Source organism: Giraffa tippelskirchi, chromosome 5 (assembly GCF_054371585.1).
Source record: "Giraffa tippelskirchi isolate mGirTip1 chromosome 5, T2T-mGirTip1v1.2.pri, whole genome shotgun sequence".
Lineage (NCBI taxonomy): Eukaryota > Metazoa > Chordata > Mammalia > Artiodactyla > Giraffidae > Giraffa > Giraffa tippelskirchi.
In genome coordinates, this window is record NC_137279.1 from 168,267,486 (window position 1) to 168,285,760 (window position 18,275).

An 18,275-nucleotide genomic window follows, 5' to 3' on the forward strand; every position below is an offset into this window, starting at 1 on the left:
ATTTCAGAGCATGGACTTGGTCTTTCTCAGTGAACCCTTTTGTGACCTTTGTAAAATCTCCAGTTAAAGAATCCCTCTGTGTATGTCCTATAAATAGCAATCTGGAAAGTTAGACTTAAGTTGACGTGTAGTCAAAATTCTGTCTTCCAGAGTGGACAAAAAGAGAACACTTCTTTTTAGTCTGAGTGTAATATATAGAACATGAACTTCCTGACAACTCCAAGGATGTTCAGACTTCTCCGTGTGTGTGAAACTGCTGGAGAGCTGGGTTCTGGAGAGGTGGAATTTATAGCAACATTATGTCCCAGATTTTTGAGGACAGCTCAGATTTCAAATATCCTATCTTGTTGCAACTGTAAGTATGCTTATAAAATTGCACTCTCATGTATCCTAATTTGAATAGAGGAAAATATGGGCATAATGTAACTGATTCCTTCTTGGACTTTATAGTCAAAGCTATGGTTTTTCCAGCAGTCATGTATGGATGTGAGCATTGGACCATAAAAGAAGGCTGAGAGCTGAAGAATTGATGCTTTTGAACTGTCATGTTGGAGAAGACTCTTGAGAGTCTCTTGGACTGCAAGGAGATCCAACCAGTTCATCCTAAAGGAGATCAGTCCTGAGTGTTCGTTGGAAGGACTGATGTTGAAGCTGAAACTCCAATACTTTGGCCACCTGATTCGAAGAGTTGACTCATTTGAAAAGACTCTGATACTGGGAAATATTGAAGGTGGGAGGAGAAGGGGATGACAGAGGATGAGATGGTTGGATGGCACCATTGACTCAATGGACATGAGTTTGAGCAAACTCCAGGAGATGGTGAAGGACAGGGAAGCCTGGTGTGCTGCAGTCCATGGGGTCACAAAGAGTCGGACATGACTGAGTGACTCAACAACAACGATTATAAGTAGCAGAAGGAGGTCATCTTTGGGTTAGAGGGATAACAGTGCTCTTCAAAGAGTATTCCTTGGTAACAAGATGAAAGAAAGCTGTCTTAGGTGTGAAAGAGGCTGGGAGAAATTCCTGCAAAACTGAGAATGTGTGTGCCATTTGGAGAGAACTGAAAAGTCCGAGGGAGAGAAGTCTGGGGACAAAATAGAGAGAGGTAGCTCCTAGTTAATGTCAGCTGTGTCCCGGTTGAAGAGGAGGAAAGGGCTGAAATTTTGAGAAAACAAGGACGAGAGAGAGAGGGAGAGCATTAATAGAGACGTTTAGAGAGAAACTTGAGACTCAGGAGAGTTAGAGTGAAGAGAGAGAAGGAAAAGATTAGGAAGATCAAGAGCAGAAAAATGGAGTGAGAATGGGTAGTAGGGAACTAGAGTAAGCAAGCGTACGTGGGCCAGAGAGACAAAGGGGAATCTCAAGATTTCCCTCAAGGTTATAGATGTCTGGAGGGCCCTCGGAGGAGTGCAGGGAGAGATCTAAGGCTGGGCAAGGATTCTGGAACTGGACCAAGGGTTGTCTAAACAAGAAAAATTCAGAGCTGCACATAAGATCTGCCTGAACTGCTAATCCCTCCAGGGATCTCTTTGACAGTCTCCCCTCCAAAACTGTAAGTGATCTTGGGTCATATTCTCTGGGGAACTTTGGAGACGCAGCAAGATGTTTCGTTGATGTTGCCTAACCTTTAGGTAATCTCTGTCTAAAATATTGTTGGCTTGCAAGGTGGGGGTACTTGACTGTTTAGAAGGTGTGTTTCCAGACTCCAGGGGGACATTAAAGTAAGTAAAGTGTGACAAGTCCCCCCCTCCCCAAATCCGGCACTCCTGTGTTTTTAGTCAGTATTTTTTTTTTTTTTTTTAAGGAAACTGTGTTTGTAGATACTATAGCCTTTATTCAGAGATTCTGAGAAAACTGTCATTTTTAAAGCTCGAAAATATTTAGTTCATTTTCTCTCCCATGTAGCAGGGAAGTAGAATTTAGGACAGATCTTTTAAATTAATTTGGTAATACACATTAGGAAGCTTTAAAAATTTTACACTACTTGATATGGAATTAGATGGATTCTAATTTCCATCTTAGAATTTTCTCTGAGGAAATATTTTTTTTGTTTTTAATTTTATTTATTTTTGCCTGTGCTGGATCTTCACTGCTGTGTGGGCTTTTCTCTAATAGCAGCAAGCAGGGGCTCCTCTCTAGTTGCAGTGCACAGGCTTCTCATTGCTGTGGCTTTTCTTGTTGCAGAGAACTGGCTCTAGGGTGCTTGGGCTTCAGTAATTGTGGCAATGGAGCCTCAGTAGCTGCTCCATTGCATGTGGGATCTTCCTGGCCCAGGAACTGAACCTGTGTTTCCTGTATTGGCAGGCCAATTCTTTACCACTGAGCCACCAGGGAAGCCCTGAGGAAATAATATTATAGTGCTTTGTACATTAATGCAAAAAGCATTATTTAGAACAGAAAAAAATTAAAAGTAACTTAAACACCTAACAATAAGGGACTGGTTAAGCAAACTATGACACCTTCTTTTATATAATATTTTACAGCTGCTAAAACTGTATTTACAAAGAATTCTTAACTATGTGGAGAAATATTATGATAAAACCAGTCAATCCTAAAGGAAATCAATCCTGAATAGTCCTTGGAAGGACTGATGCTGAAGCTGAAGCTCCAATACTTTGGCCACCTGATGCGAAGAATTGTCTCATTGGAAAAGAGCCTGATGCTGGGAAAGTCTGAGGGCAGGAGGAGAAACGGGTGACAGGATGAGATAGCTGGATGGCATCACTGACTCAGTGGACATGAGTTTCAACAAGCTCATGTTGAATAGTGAAGGAGATGGTGAAGGACAGGAAAGACTAGCACGCTGCAGTCCATGGGGTCACAAAGAGTCAGACACAACTTAGCAACTGAACAACAATGATAAAACATTAAACAAAACATATATATTATGTTCAAAGTGTGATCTCAACTGTTAAAATGCATTTTTTTAAAAAAAGGCTGAAAGGAAATATGCCCAAAAGTTGTTTAGATTGATTATCTTAAGATAGTGGGGTATGGTCTATTGCTATTGCTATTTTCTTCTTTGTATGCTCAGTCACTCAGTCGCGTCTGACTCTTTGTGACCTCATGGACTGTAGACCTCCATCCTCCTCTGTCCCTGGAATTCCAGGCCAGAGTACTGGAGTGGGTTGCCATTTCCTTCTCCAATTTCTTCTTTATGTTTTCCTAAAATTTCCAGATTTTCTGAAAAGAGCATGTAATTCTGTTATAATCAGAAAAAAATAATAATTTCATTTTAACAGTTTAAGAAAACAGGGAACTAAATATTGGGTTGGCCAAAAAGTTCACTGGGATGAAATTTTAACTTTTCACCCAACCCAATATTTACAAACATAAAAGTCATTCATTAGAAAATAATTTTAGAAAAGATTTAGGAGTTGTAAAATACACATTAAAGGAAATAAAGCAAAACTGTTAAAAGGAATAAAATAAAACTTTTACTTTAAATTTTTATTTTTAATTTTTATTCTACAAAAAATAAAACTTAACCTTTGAAAATGCAAGTAGTTATGAAGACTACTTGGTAGTCTTGGTACCATTTGGTAACATGAAAAATGAATATGATTTAAGGTTAAATGAAAATAAGGCAAAATTATTAAGATTACAACTATCCAGTCCAACACTGTAAGCAACTACATACAGCTCACAAAATACAGTAGGCACCCAATCAAAGGAACTTCTGTACACACATAGTGGCTAACACTTGAACCTTTGCACTCTAGCCCTTTGTTTTTTCATTTTAGACATGTATTTCTGACATGGTTTACTTCCAGATTCTGCCTTGCTCCTGCCAAAATACATTCAGAGACAGCTTTTGGTTATGCTTTTCCATATCTGACCTAGTCTCTGGTACTGGGCTATCAGCACAGGCCAGCTGTCTTATCTTGAAGAGCTGTTTTTTTTTTTTTTTTTTTTAAAGAAGAAAGACTGCTATGAAATCCAGTACATGAAAATGCTAATAGTACTGTAGTAGAATTATCCACAGTTCATGCCCCCTTTCTTTAGGTTTGAGACTCTGCAATGTGGTTATGGGAGGTCTATAATAAAAAATATTCAAAGTTTGAATTAAAGTCACTTGCCAGGTACTTTCAGAGGTAATTGGATTGCCCTCCCTTTTATGATTTCCAAGGATGGATATAAAATTGTTAAACTATTATCCAAGAGGATACTGGGTCTGAGATCCAACCTGGGTTAGAGAAACTGTTCTTTACCTTTTTCTCTCCAAAGGAGACTCTGCACAGCCAAAACAGAGATATGGGAATATCCAAAGCTTTATATACTCCCCAAAGGCTGTAGGAACAAGTCCAAGCTCTTTAACGCGTGTGTGTGTGCTCAGTCGATTCAGTCATGTCAGACCCATGGACTGTAGCCCATCAGACTCCTCTGTCCATGGGATTCTCCAGGCAAGAATACTGGAGTGGGTTGCCATGCCCTCCTCCAGGGGATCTTCTTGACCCAGGGATGAAGCCCATGTCTCCTGTGTTGCAGACAGCTTCTTTTACTGCTGAGCCACGGGGGAAGCCCACACTCTAAAATGGTTCCCCAAACCCTTCACTATCTATTCAGTTCAGTCGTTCAGTTGTGTCCAACTCTTTGCGACCCCATTAAACGCAGCACGCCAGGCCTTCCTGTCTATCACCATGGGTTTGGGTGGGAGTCCACTCAAACCCATGTCCATTGAGTCGGTGATGCCATCCAACCATCTCATCCTCTGTCATCCCCTTCTCCTCCTGCCCCCAATCTTTCCCAACATCAGAGTCTTTTCAAGTGAGTCAGCTCTTTGCATCAGGTGGCCAAAGTATTGGAGTTTCAGCTTCAACATCAGTCCTACCAATGAATACCCAGGACTATCTCCTTTAGGATGGACTGGCTGGATCTCCTTGCAGTCTTCTCCAACACCACAGTTAAAAAGCATCAAATCTTCGGTGCTCAGCTTTCTTTATAGTCCAACTCTCACATCCATACATGACTACTGGAAAAACTATAGCATTGACTAGACGACCTTTGTTGGCAAAGGAATGTCTCTGCTTTTTAATATGCTGTCTAGGTTGGTCATAACTTTCCTTCCAAGGAGTAAGCGTCTTTTAATTTCATGGCTGCAATCACCATCTGCAGTGATTTTGGAGCCCAGAAAAATAAAGCCAGCCACTGTTTCCACTGTTTCCCCATGTATCTGCCATGAAGTGATGGGACTGGATGCCATGATCTTAGTTTTCTGAATGTTGAGCTTTAAGCCAACTTTTTCACGCTCCTCTTTCACTTTCATCAAGAGGCTCTTTAGTTCTTCTTCACTTTCTGACATAAGGGTGGTGTCGTCTGCATATCTGAGGTTATTGATATTTCTCCTGGCAATCTTGATTCCAGCTTGTGCTTCCTCCAGCCCAGCGTTTCTCATGATGTACTCTGCATGTAAGTTAAATAAGCAGGGTGACAATATACAACCTTGACGTACTCCTTTTCCTATTTGGAACCAGTCTGTTGTTCCATGTCCAGTTCTAACTGTTGCTTCCTGACCTGCATACAGGTTTCTCAAGAGGCAGGTCAGGTGGTCTGGTATTCCCATCTCTTTCAGAATTTTCCACAGTTTATTGTGATCCACACAGTCAAAGGCTTTGGCATAGTCAATAAAGCAGAGATAGATGTTTTTCTGGAACTCTCTTGCTTTTTCGATGATCCAGCAGAGGTTGACGATTTGATCTCTGGTTCCTCTGCCTTTTCTAAAACCAGCTTGAACATCTGGAAGTTCACAGTTCATGTATTGCTGAAGCCTGGCTTGGGGAATTTTAAGCATTACTTTACTAGCGTGTGAGATGAGTGCAATTGTGCGGTAGTTTGAGCATTCTTTGGCATTGCCTTTCTTTGGGATTGGAATGAAAACTGACCTTTTCCAGTCCTGTGGCCACTGCTGAGTTTTCCAAATTTGCTGGCATATTGAGTGAAGCACTTTGACAGCATCATCTTTCAGGATTTGAAATAGCCATTCTATTATTTCTCCAACTTTATCTCCCAGTAATCTGCTAACCTTTTTCTTTCTTCCTTACCTTATACAACATCCAACTATTTGCCATTCCTTAAACACATATTCACTTTTTTCATTTTTTAAAATTGATATATACAATTCATATAGTAAGAAGCACAAAACTTAAGTGTACCACTTACTGGTTGTTCACAGATGTATACACATGTGTGACCACCACCCACATCAAGATCTAGAAGATTTCTAGCACTCTAATAGGCTCCCCTGTACCCCTTTCCGGTCCATATCTACATCCTCACGCAGAGATAACAACTATTTTGACTTCCATCAACAAAAATTAATTTTGTCTGTTCTTGAATTTTAAAAAATGGAAACACACCATATGTATTCTTTAACACACTCAGTGTATCTTAATGTTTCCTCTGACTGAGAGTGGAATGTTAAATATATGTCATGTGTTGGTGCTTTCCCGTTCAGCAGACATTCCTAATTCATTATTTTAAAAAAATCATTCTATTTATTTGGCTGTGCTGGGCACAGGATCTTTAGTGTGGCATGTGAACTCTCACTTGTGGCATGTGGGCCTAGTTCCCTGATCAGGGATCAAACCCAGGCCCCCTGCATTGGGAGAGCAGAGTCTTAGCTGCTGGACCACCAGGGAAGTCCCCATCACTCTTTCTTATTGTACCTAGACTGAGTTTTTAGGCTCACTTTCTGCATACCAGCAGTCGCTACTGGTTGTTCAGAGCTGGTGATAGTGAAACCTCCCTGAACAAGAACAATCTCTTCTGCATGAGAACTTTTATCTGTACCATGAACAACACATTTAATAAACCATTTAGGTCTTGTTATTCTAACACTGTACACATGTTACACCTTTCTGATCTGTCCCTTTTTTCTGTCCTACTTCTTCTGCTTATTTCAAGCTTTCATAATCTCTCACCTGATTTTCTACAACAATCCGTAACTGTTTTCCCTGCCTTCAGTTTTGGCTCCTCTGTTCTTATCTATGCACTGCTAATTAATCTTTTCTAATATCCAAGTATGACTATATCCTTCTCCTGGTTGAAACTCTTTAAGGACTACCTTTCAGGTACGGCCAGGTGCTCAGCCTGGTACTGCAGGCCTCGTGATCTGGCCCTCCAGTGTCATCTCCTCTACCCGGCCCTCCAGTGCGCCAACTACTCACAGATTCCGGTAACATGCCCTGCCCTTTTTCTTCTCTACATCTTGAATGCTCTTCCTCTCCTTTAGATGGCTATTTCACTCACCCTTCAAATATACTTCAAGAATATTTATTTTCCAAAGTTTTGTTGATCATTCTTTCCTAACAAATTATTCTTTCCCAGACAAAATTAGTTATCCCTTATTTGTGTTTTCATAATGTTTATACATACCCTTGGTATGGCAATTATCACGTTCTATTAGTATTTGTGTATGTTTCTGAGAGCTCCTTGAGGGAAGAAAGATTTGCAACTCCGGAACTCATCAGAGCATGTCTTTTTTTTTTTTTTTACAACTTTTTAAAGTTCTGGTAAAGTACACATAACATAAAATTTAGTATCTTTACCATTTTAAAATGTTCAATTCAGTTAGCATTAAATGCATTCATAATGTGCAGCCATCACTACCATTCATCTCTGCCACTCTTCTAACCTTGTAAAATTGAAACTCTACACTTATTAAACAATAATTCTTCATTCTCCCCTCCCCCAGCCCCTGGTAACCACCTTTCTACCTTCTGTCTATGATTTTGACTACTCTAAGTATATAGAATCACACAGTATTTGGGTTTTTTTGTAACTGGTTTATTTCACTTAGCACAGTGTCATCGAAGTTTACCCATGTTGTAGCATATGCAGAATTTCCTTTATTTTTAAGTCTGAATAGTATGCCATTGTATGTATATACCACATTTTGCTTATCCATTCATTCATCAATGGATATTTGCATTGCTTTCAGTTTTTAGCTATTGTGTGAATAATGTTGCTAAGAATATGGGTGTACAAATATCTCTTTGAGACTTAGTTTTCAAGTCTTTTGAGTATATGCCCAGAAATGTAATTGCTGCGTTATATGGTATTATAATTCTATGTTTAATTTTTTTAAGGAACCACTTACTGTTTTCCATAGCAGCTGTATCATTTTGTATTCCAACCAGCATTGCACAAGGGTTCTAATTTCTCTACATCCTCACAAACACTATTTTCTAGTTTTTTTTTTTTGTTTATTTGTTTGTCTTATGGTGGTAGTCATACTAATGAGAGTGAGATACAATGATGTCTCGTAGGTTTGATTTGCATTTCTTCAATGATTGGCAACGCTGAGCATCTTTTCATGTGCATATTGGTCATTTGTATATTTTCTACAGAGAAATGTGTTTCAGGTTCTTTGCCCATTTTGAATCAGGTTTTGTTGTTGTTGTTGTTGTTGAGTTTTACTTCACTCTATACTGTAGATCAGAGAAGGCAATGGCATCCCACTCCAGTACTCTTGCCTGGAAAATGCCATGGACGGAGGAGCCTGGTAGGCTACAGTCCATGGGGTCGCTAAGAGTCTGGATACGACTGGGCAACTTCACTTTCACTTTCCCCTTTCATGCACTGGAGAAGGAAATGGCAACCCACTGCAGTATTCTTGCCTGGAGAATCCCAGGGACGGTGGAGCCTGGTGGGCTGCCGTCTATGGGGTCGCACAGAGTCGGACACGACTGAAGCGACTTAGCAGCATACTGTAGATATCAGATATATGATTTGAAATATTTTTGCCCATTCTGTGGGTTGCCTTTTTACTCCATTGATACTGTCTTCTGATGCACAAGTATTTAATTTTCTTGAAGTCCAGTTTGTCCATATTTTCTTTTGTTGCCTGAGCCTTTGGTGTCACATCTAAGAAGCCATTGCCAAATCCAATGTTGTGAAGTTTTTGCCTTATATTTCTAAGAATCTTATTATTTTAGGTCTTACACTTAGGTCTCAGATCCATTTTGAGTTAATTTTTTTGTATAGTATTAGGTAAAGGTCTCGCTTTATTCTTTTGCAATATGACTATCCATGCACTATTTTCCCAGGCAAAAAGACTTTTTGCCTTTGAATAGTCTTAGCACTTTCATTGAAAATCATTTGTTCATATATTATCTGGGATTTATTTCTGGACAGAATGCATGACATTTTAGAGGATTCAAAGATGAATCAGAGTATAGATTGTCCTAACACACTAGAATTGGTCGTAGGGAGATTGTTAGAATGGGAGTTGGATCTCATTTTTGTTTTGAAGGAAAAGGGGAAAAGATATGATTTAGAGGAAGTAAAATAGCTGACTTAAAGGGAGTTTGTATCAGAATTATAGACCTTTAGACTCCTATTCAGCTTTAGTTCATCTAGTTCACATCCTTGTTTTTATATATGAAGAAAAAGAGGCCTGGTGTTACTCTTGAGGTAAGAACTTACCAAAAAACAGACATTATAGTAGGAAGATTTCAGCTCAGTAAAGGAAGAATTTCTAACATATAGCATAGATAAACATGGGAAGAAATGAGCTCTGTATTAAGTACAAATATTCAAACAGAAGTTGTGTTACTGAATTAGAAGCAAGGCCCCCTCTTGGGGCCCTAGCTGAATTGAAGATCCCCTGGCTCAGTCAGGGAGTTCTTTCTCAATCAGCTTTGCGCTGCCAATAATGAAACTGAGTTTGGTACAAGCAGGGAGGCTTTTATTAAATGTCCAGGGAATGGAGAAGGGGAGTTCATGCTCTAAAAGCACCTTTTAAGTGAACAGATCAACAGGGCTAGGAAAGGAGCAGAGATTTTCATGGGCAGCCAGGGCATGCACAGTCTATCATGTTCCTTTGCATGCGGCACCAGTTGTGCCTAGCAGAGTACAAACCCCCACTTTGGGTGGAGATCTTAGCAAGGTAATGAAGCAAAGGTAATCTTCAGATACCTCTGGGTTTCATCTGAGCAGGAACATTCCTGTGATCAAGTCAGAGCTGGTTGGGGGTGGTTGACCATTGTATATTTCTCAAAGCACTTATCTCTTACAGTACAGCTGCAAAGCATCTCTGCCAATACTAGGAGGTAACTTGAAACAAACACAAAGATAAATCAGGGCAAGTGTATTTCAGCTTTCAGGGGTTGGTATGGAAACAAAGAGATAAATCAAGACAAGGAAAGCAGTGACCTTTAGCTTACTTTATCCACCATCTTGGATCTAGCTGTTTCAGTCTGGTTTTATCGTGGCCCTTTGTGGCATCCTGTTGATAAAATACAACTTACAATAACTTCATAGTAAAAAAAAAAACAAAATAAAATACCTATATAGTAAAAAAAAAAATCAACCAACAGTGTCTATGCCTGGGACCTGAGCTGTGTAGCATGTAAGTAAGTTTTGCTGTAGGAGGTAGATCTGATGATCTCTCTGCCTTGCTTGCAAATGTTCTGTGATATTAACTTCATTTTAACTTTCATTGTAAAAAAGCTGCCCTTTAAAATGGCACACATGGTCCTTATGATATGGTCCTAGGTTAGAATTACAGCATCATCGCTTGGCCTGTATCTTAAGTATTTGACGTGTACAACTATATGAACTCCAATGTCTTTTCTAATTCTCATTTCTTATTTACATTGAAAAAAAAAAAGCCACCCTGAAAAAAAAAAAGAAACAGACCATTTTAACACACTTCAAGCAAGTACACTAGAGGGTGTGGCTGTAGTTAAAAATTCCACACATTGAATCTTCAGAACAAATTAAACGGAATCAATGGATAGCAAGTATTCACATGTGCTAGTGTGAGTCTGGAGCAGATGAGAAGAAACTTGATTTTAAGGATAAAAGGAATTAATTTTCATTGAATGTTTACTAAGATAGGCATTGGCACCCCATTCCAGTACTCTTGCCAGGAAAATCCCATGGACAGAGGAGCCTGGTAGGCTGCAGTCCATGGGGTCGCTAAGAGACACGACTGAAGCGACTTAGCATCAGCAGCAGCTTATTTAATTCCGAGAATGCAAAAAGAAATCAATTCTTTACACTATCTTTGAGGTGAGCATTAGAGGCTCTGGTATTGCATGCTGTTTTTAAGAATCACAAAATTTTAAACTTTGAACCTACCTTCTGCTTTACAGATGACTTAGAGTGTCAACAAGCAATTTCTAGGTACTTTCTGAGCATCAGAATTGTTCTGGGTGCTGGAATACACAGGTGAAGAAGACATATTAGGATCATATCATGGGACTCTTTTTGACTGGAGAGTATCATCAGCCAGAGTCTATAAAAGGTTACCAAGCACTGAAGTCTCTCTCCTTGAAGAAATCAGGTTATTTGGGAGAAATAAAGGAGTCTTAGAAAAAAACTTTAGCAGATCTGATTGTATCTTTCTCTTACTTATGAATTCAGTAAGTTTCCATTAACTACAGGATAAAACCTGTTTTTTTAAAAAATAACATACATGCATGGCCCATTACAATTTGCTCTCTTTATGATTTACCAGTAGATCTTGGTTTTAGCAGACTTATCTCTAAGGAACCTTTCTTGTTCTGATATAATTTACTCATCAAATCACCTTTTCATTCAATATGATGATTTTTGGATTGGGTTTTCCTGTCACCTAGGATACAAGAATACACAGAAGAACAATACAAAAAAGATCTTCATGACCCAGATAACCATGATGGTGTGATCACTCACCTAGAGCCAGACATCCTGGAATGTGAAGCATTAGAAAGCATCACTACAAACAAAGCTAGTGGAGGTGATGGAATTCCAGTTGAGCTATTTCAAATCCTAAAAGATGTTGTGAAAGTGTGAACTCAATATGCCAGCACATTTGGAAAACTCAGCAGTGGGCACACGACTGGAAAAAGTCAGTTTTCATTTCAATCCCAAAGAAAGGCAATGCTAAAAAATGTTCAAACTACCACACAACTGTGCTCATCTCACACACTAGCAAAGTAATGCTCAAAATTCTCCAAGCCAGGCTTCAACAGTACATGAACCAAGAACTTCCAGACATTCAAGCTGGATTTAGAAAAGGCAGAGGAGCCAGCGATCACATTGGCAACATCTCCTGGATCATCGAATAAGCAAGAGAGTTCCAGAAAAACATCTATTTCTGCTTTATTGACTATGCCAAAGCCTTTGACTATGTGGATCACAACAAAATGGAAAATTCTTAAAGAGATGGGAATAGCAGACCACCTGACCTGCCTCCTGAGAGGTCAAGAAGCAACAGTTAGAACCGGACATGGAACAACAGATTGGTTCCAAATAGGGAAAGGAGTATGTCAAGACTGTATATTGTCACTCTGCTTATTTAACTTCTATGCAGAGTACATCACGTGAAATGCTGGGCTGGATGAAGCACAAGCTGGAATCAAGATTGCTGGGAGAAATATCAGTAACCTCAGATATGCAGATGACGACACCACCGTTATGGCAGAAAGCAAAGAAGAACTAAAGAGCCTCTTGATGAAAGTAAAAGAGGAGAGTGAAAAAGCTGGCTTAAAACTCAACATTCCGATCCCATCACTTCATGGCAAATAGATGGGGAAACAATGGAAACAGTGAGAGACTTTATTTTGGGGGTCTCCAAAACCACTGCAGATGGTGACTGCAGCCATGAAATTAAAAGACTCTTGCTCCTTGAAAGAAAAGCTATGACCAACCTAGACAGCATATTAAAAAGTAGAGACATTACTTTGCCAACAAAGGTCCATCTAGTCAAAGCTATGGTTTTTCCAGTAGTCATGTATGGATGTGAGAGTTGGACCATAAAGAAAGCTGACTGCCGAAGAACTGATGCTTTTGAACTGTGGTGTTGGAGAAGACTCTTGAGAGTCCCTTGGACTGCAAGGAGATCAAACCAGTCAATCTTAAAGGAAATCAGTCCTGAATATTCATTGGAAGGACTGATGCTGAAGCCGAAACTCAAACTTTGGCTATCTGATGTGAAGAACTGATTTATTAGAAAAGATCCTGATGCTGGGAAAGATTGAAGGCAGGGGGAGAAGGTGATAACAGAGGATAAGATGGTTGGACAGCATCACCAACTCGATGGACATGAGTCTGAGTAAGCTCTGGGAGTTGGTGATGGACAGGGAAGCCTGGCGTGCTGAAGTCCATGGAGTTGCGAAGAGTCAGACATGACTGAGTGACTGAACTGAACTGAACTGATCACCTAGGAAGATAATAGAGAATGAATATTGATCCTCTGGGCAATTATATTTCTAATTACTTATGATGAAATAAGACTTTTGCTGTAAGTAATTTTCATCTGAGTTTGGGTGAAACTGAGCTCCCAGAACTTCCGAACTGGAGACTTAACCACAAGCATGAGGTCTTTCTTGCAAGTATCAGATGTATTTATACAGAGTATTTATACAGAGCAGTCAGATATTTACTGTTTAATTTCTCATTAAATGGGTGATTCAACGGAAGGAACACAGCACTGTCATTCTAGGACTGCCTGTGACTTCCTGTGTGACCCTGGCCACTAATGAAGTCTCTTATACCTTAACTTCCCTCATTTTTCACATAGAAATACCTGTGTAATATGTGTTTTATTGTGATGATAAACAGGAGTATAGTTGCCAGAGTTTTCCTTCAACAAGTATGTAGGCATTATAAGGAATACAAATGTTAAGTATTTGCACTCAAGTTTGTAACTTATTGGAGTCAGACTCATAAAAGTAATGTGTAGGGATTCAGAGAATAGAGGAATCTCATTCAGTGGCCTGTGGGGGTGATAGTGATGAAGATGATTTAATAAAGGAGGTAGGAGTTGAACTGGATCTTGAGTAATAGAAAAAGTGGTAGAAGAGAGTTATCTGGAAGGGATAAGAGCAGAGAGCAACTGGGATTCTCAATGTGGCCCCACCTTTGTTTTCAGAATCATTATTTTCTGCCCACTCCAGACAAAACAATACTGTCAGGATCACAGACATGTGTCCAGCACATAATAAGCAAACTCCCAGGGTTCAGCTTCTACCTCTTCCATTAAAACTTCACCCAAGTGGGATTATTATGCACTTCTCTGTATAGTCCAGCTCTTGATAAGACCTGTTGCCTTTATTGTATGTAGCACAATAGTGAACTTCCTTGCTCAATGGTGAACTTTTTTGGAGACAGGAATCTGGTTTGGCTTTGTAACTCAAACTCAGTATTTTGCTCTTATTCAGTAATTGGGAAATTTTATTCAATTGAACTTGCTCCAGGGACCTTGATATCACTCACCAAAGAGAAGGACATGTATCATCTTAATGTCTCTACAGGTTTTAAATTTGGGATCTGCTATTTTCCTTACATCATCTCTGTGAAGTAGCTATTTTGTCGTTGAAAACTTACATATAAAGAAACTCAGAATGTATTTGGCTAAAATCAAACAACTGATAAGTGTTGAAGCTAGGTAGGGCTCTTTTAACCTGAAATGGCAACCCACTCCAGTATTCTTGCTTGGAGAATTTCACGGACAGAAGAGTCTGGCAGGTTGCAGTCCGTGAGATTGCAAAGTAGGACTGAGCGATTAACACACTTACTCTGTGCACTATACCTGTGCACCCTGGCATGAAATGGGGGCTGGGGGGTAAAATGTATTAATACTTAATTCTCAGAGCTCTAGTTTTCTCATTTATAAATGGGAGTAATAGCACGGACCTCATGGGATTGTTATAATTTTTTTGCCAGGGGGCTGTGCCGCTTGTGGGATCCTAGTTCCCTGACCAGCGATCACACCTGAATCCCCTGCATTGGAGGCTCAGCGTTCTAACCATTCATCAGCAGAGAGAAATCTCTGTTATGAGAATTAAATGGAGAAACATATGAAATCTCTAGCTCAATGACTAGCACTTAGTGGTCCCTTCTCATCAAACTTCAGATTCATATACATATAAACAGATAAATAAGAAGTAACCAGTTTTGGAGTGCAAAGAAGATGGATCCTGCAGAGAGGAAGGCCCCCTCTGTAAACCTTTATAGGTTCCAGCCTCTGAGTCACATCATGAGAAATTTTATTAGGCAGTATCCCAGGTGGCTCAGTGGTAAAGAATGTGCCTGCCAATGCAGGAGATGCCAGTCCATCTCTGGGTGGGGGGAGATCCCCTGGAGAAGGGGATACTCCAGTATTCTTGCCTGGGAAATCTGATGGACAGAGAGCCTGGTGGGCTACTGTTCACGGGGTCACAAGATAGTCCGACACGACATAGCAAATAAATGGCATCTTGTAAACTTAAGATTTTGCATCTTCCCTCACGTCCACCCTATCATATCCTTTTCCTGCCTTAGCATGTGTCACCTGCAAGGACTATAGTTGTGTGATTTGTCCAGCTTTGAGGTTAGAGGTTGGTTGAATAATCTCCAAGGCTGGGTCCTTAAAAAAATTAGGACCTTGGCTTCCCAGATCGTTCAGCGGGTAAAGAATCCACCTGCCATGCAGGAGACACAGAAGACACTAGTTCAATCCCTCCGTGGGGAAGATTCTCTGGAGGAGGAAATGGCAACCCATTCCAGGATTCGTGCCTGAAAAATCCCATGGACAGAGGAGCCTGGTGGGCTACAGTCCAAAGTGTTGCAAACAGTCGGACACGACTAAAAAATTAACCAAACCATAAATCCTTTCCTATTGGGACTTTAAATAATTACATGGAGGAACCTATATTAAAAGCAAAAGGGGGAGGAGGCTCATGGATGGTAGTTGACTCCAAACCCACGTAAAACTAAATAAGTGATTTCTAAAATCTTTTTCCGGGCGGCGCGCGGAGCCAGGGGATACTCTTGAGATTTCTCTTGGGCTCCTAACTCCAGAAATTGGCTGCATTTTAAAAGAAAAGGATTACAGCTTTGGTGGGCTGGTGGCAAAGGTGAATAGATGGGGAATGGTGGGGGGAGACCCAGAGGATTCGATTCCTCTGTCTGCCTACTCGCTGGTGGTCAGAAGCCCGGGCTAACCGCCCAGGGTCCGCGGAGGCCGGGGCCGAGCCAGGTCAGTACACAGGCCGGAGGGTGCATGTCCAAGGCCGGGGTTTCCGACCCCCGGGGGTTGGCTTTCGGGCCCTCTTGACGCTTGGGGGCCTCCGCGGGGAGGTTCACAGCCCAGGAACCAGACCTAAGCAGGGTGGCAGTGCCCGCGACCCCGGCCTCCGCAGGCAAATAGAGGTCCTCCCGCCGCTCTCCCGTGGGGCCCCGGCAGGGAGTTAGACTTAGCGACCCCCGCTCGGGGGCCCCGCCCCTCCCCGCAAGCCCGCGGTGACTTCAACCTTCCCCCAACGCTAGAGGGGCCCCGCCCCCTCCCGCGGGCTAACGAGTGTCCTCGCGCGCTCGCCCCTTCCCACAGCGTGAGTGTGAGTGAGCTATCTTCCCACCTCGGCCCCCTCACTATTGTTTCCCGTCTCCACCACAAGCCCCTGAATGTAGCCCTTCTCCCATTGGTGTTTACTACCTCCCGTCCCGATTTAACCAGTACCCTGGGGCCCCTAGAACGAAAGGAAGGGGCACCCCCAAACCCTTTCCTCCGCGCCTCCAACCCAGGGTCTCCTGTGTGTTTGTTCCCTACCCCCGCCCGGGTCAGGACTCCATTCAGGGCTCTGTCCCTCTCTCCCCTCCCCCCTCCCCTGGCTCCCTTTCTCCCTCAGCCCCCTCCCCTTAGCGGGTCCTCCTCTTTCTCTCCCCCTCTCTCCTCCCCCTCCCCATCCCTTCCCCCCCACAATGCAGTTCGCGGCGCGGCGGACATGGCGGTGGAGCCCTGAGCTCGTCGTGTCCTGGCCTCCAGCGGCGGCGGCGGTGACGGCGGCAGCGGGAGGTGGAGGGGGAGCTGGAGCCACTGAGATGAGGAGGCGCCGCGCGCGCCTGTAGCTCGCGGGCCTCGCAGGTACGGAGGTTCCGGCCGCGGCATAGCACCCGGCGCCCGAGGGGGTGTGCTCGAGGCAGGCCGGGCGGCCCCTTCTTCGCCCTCAGGTGCCGCGCCTCGCAGGTGTCGTGGTCCCGGCCCGAGCGCGTATCAGCCGCCCTCTTGGGGCCTGACACTTCTTTCTTTGCTGGATTGGGCATCGGGTGTCCCAGGGGAAGGCGGGGATGAGGGAGGTAGGGGCGGCGGCCTGGGCTTCCTGAGCTGGGCACCGGGGCGCTTTAGGACCGAACTCCACGGTGAGGTTGGGGCTCTCGGCCCCGAGCCGAAACCTGTAGACCCAGGCGGCGGATTTTGAGTTAACGGGATAGGAGTGAATATTCTCTGGGGTCCAGTAGGATTCCCTGTCCTGTATGCCTTTTCTTTCACCCTGGCTTTGATATAGACTACGTATATAACTTATAGACACACACACGCGTATAATACATAATAAATATTTATTCAGGGATCGCCCTTGTCGGGAGGAGAGAAGGCAGAGGTGTCTGTGAGGATTTCGTTTCTTGCTCGCCCGCCTTCTCTCCCCCCCGCCCCCCCAGTCGAATGGTGGTAATGAATGCTTTTGACGTGGGAAACTGTGAGATTCGTATTTGTAAACAGACAGCACTCGCCGAGAGTGTTGTACGCCTCCGCGAGAGGTTTCAGGTCCTTTTGGTATCCGGATTGGAAAAGAATGAGATATTTAGACCTGAAAGAAAGACCTCATCGGGATTTCAAGTCGTATGTGGATGCGATGAATTACTGTTATTTTAACAACATTGATTAAATTCTTTTTAGATGATCAAATTTTTAATCGGATGAATTTTGTACCTTGCGCGAGATCGTCGTTTCGGTGTACCATGTTTCTTCTTTTTGATATATTTTTAATACAAAAGTAGTTCCTTACTCATTTGACGTTCTGCTCCCTTTGTGATCTTCTTAGTGTCCAGAAATGCAATTCGAGTTTTGTATTGTTGGTATGCATTTAGTAATTAGCTAGAATGGATCAAGTTACCTTTTGTTTCCAAAGATCGGCGCCCGCCCCCCCGCCCCCACAAGTCTTGTAGTCCCGAAATGTGTAACACTGGGTGAAACAGAACATACCCTGTTTCTGTTTTAAAGTGATGAGAACTATTAGTTATTAAAATTGGGTAACCCACCTGGATATGATAATTTAGAGAGAATGCTATATCAGGGTGGTGAATTGTGGGATAGTTTTTTTTTTTTTTGGTTACTATCAGTCAGCATGTTCTGTATGTGAGTAAAATGTACGCTGAAATTTTCTTTAGGCTCAGAACCCTTGTATATATGTCTCCTTAGAAATTGTTGCACTACACTGCATCCTAGTATGGATTAGTCACAACTTGTAAAATTATGAAATATTGATTCATTTAGAAAACTGCTTAAGACAATGAGTTTACTAGTATCT

At 42.1% G+C, this 18,275-nt stretch overlaps 1 protein-coding gene and 2 long non-coding RNA genes across 53 annotated transcripts in view; 2 read left to right on the plus strand and 1 right to left on the minus strand.

Moving 5' to 3' along the window:
* The window catches only part of LOC145504477 (uncharacterized), a 41,894-nt gene extending 26,502 nt beyond the window's left edge, over positions 1 to 15,392 (minus strand). Inside the window, exons 1-3 of one of the 2 annotated variants that reach the window (XR_014052228.1) lie at positions 15,263 to 15,392; positions 11,086 to 11,162; positions 10,156 to 10,228 (exon numbers count right to left, since the gene is read on the minus strand). This is a non-coding gene — a long non-coding RNA (uncharacterized LOC145504477). Of the gene's footprint in view, positions 1 to 10,155; positions 10,229 to 11,085; positions 12,838 to 15,262 lie in introns of those variants that run through there. The other variant, XR_014052227.1, reaches the window with a different exon arrangement.
* LOC145504478 (uncharacterized) lies at positions 1,682 to 13,990 on the plus strand. The gene is made up of 2 exons (XR_014052229.1): positions 1,682 to 1,721; positions 11,586 to 13,990. It is a non-coding gene; the product is annotated as an uncharacterized LOC145504478 (long non-coding RNA).
* Positions 15,393 to 16,675: 1,283 nt separating the features above from the next.
* TUT4 (terminal uridylyl transferase 4) overlaps positions 16,676 to 18,275 on the plus strand; it is a 122,899-nt gene continuing 121,299 nt past the window's right edge. For 47 of the 50 annotated variants that reach the window (XR_014052223.1, XM_081485330.1, XM_081485311.1 and 44 more), the window contains exon 1: positions 16,686 to 16,834. The gene's annotated coding sequence lies outside the window, so the exon portion shown is untranslated. Of the gene's footprint in view, positions 16,835 to 18,275 lie in introns of all 50 variants that reach the window. The other 3 variants (XM_081485304.1, XM_081485303.1, XM_081485335.1) reach the window with 1 other exon arrangement.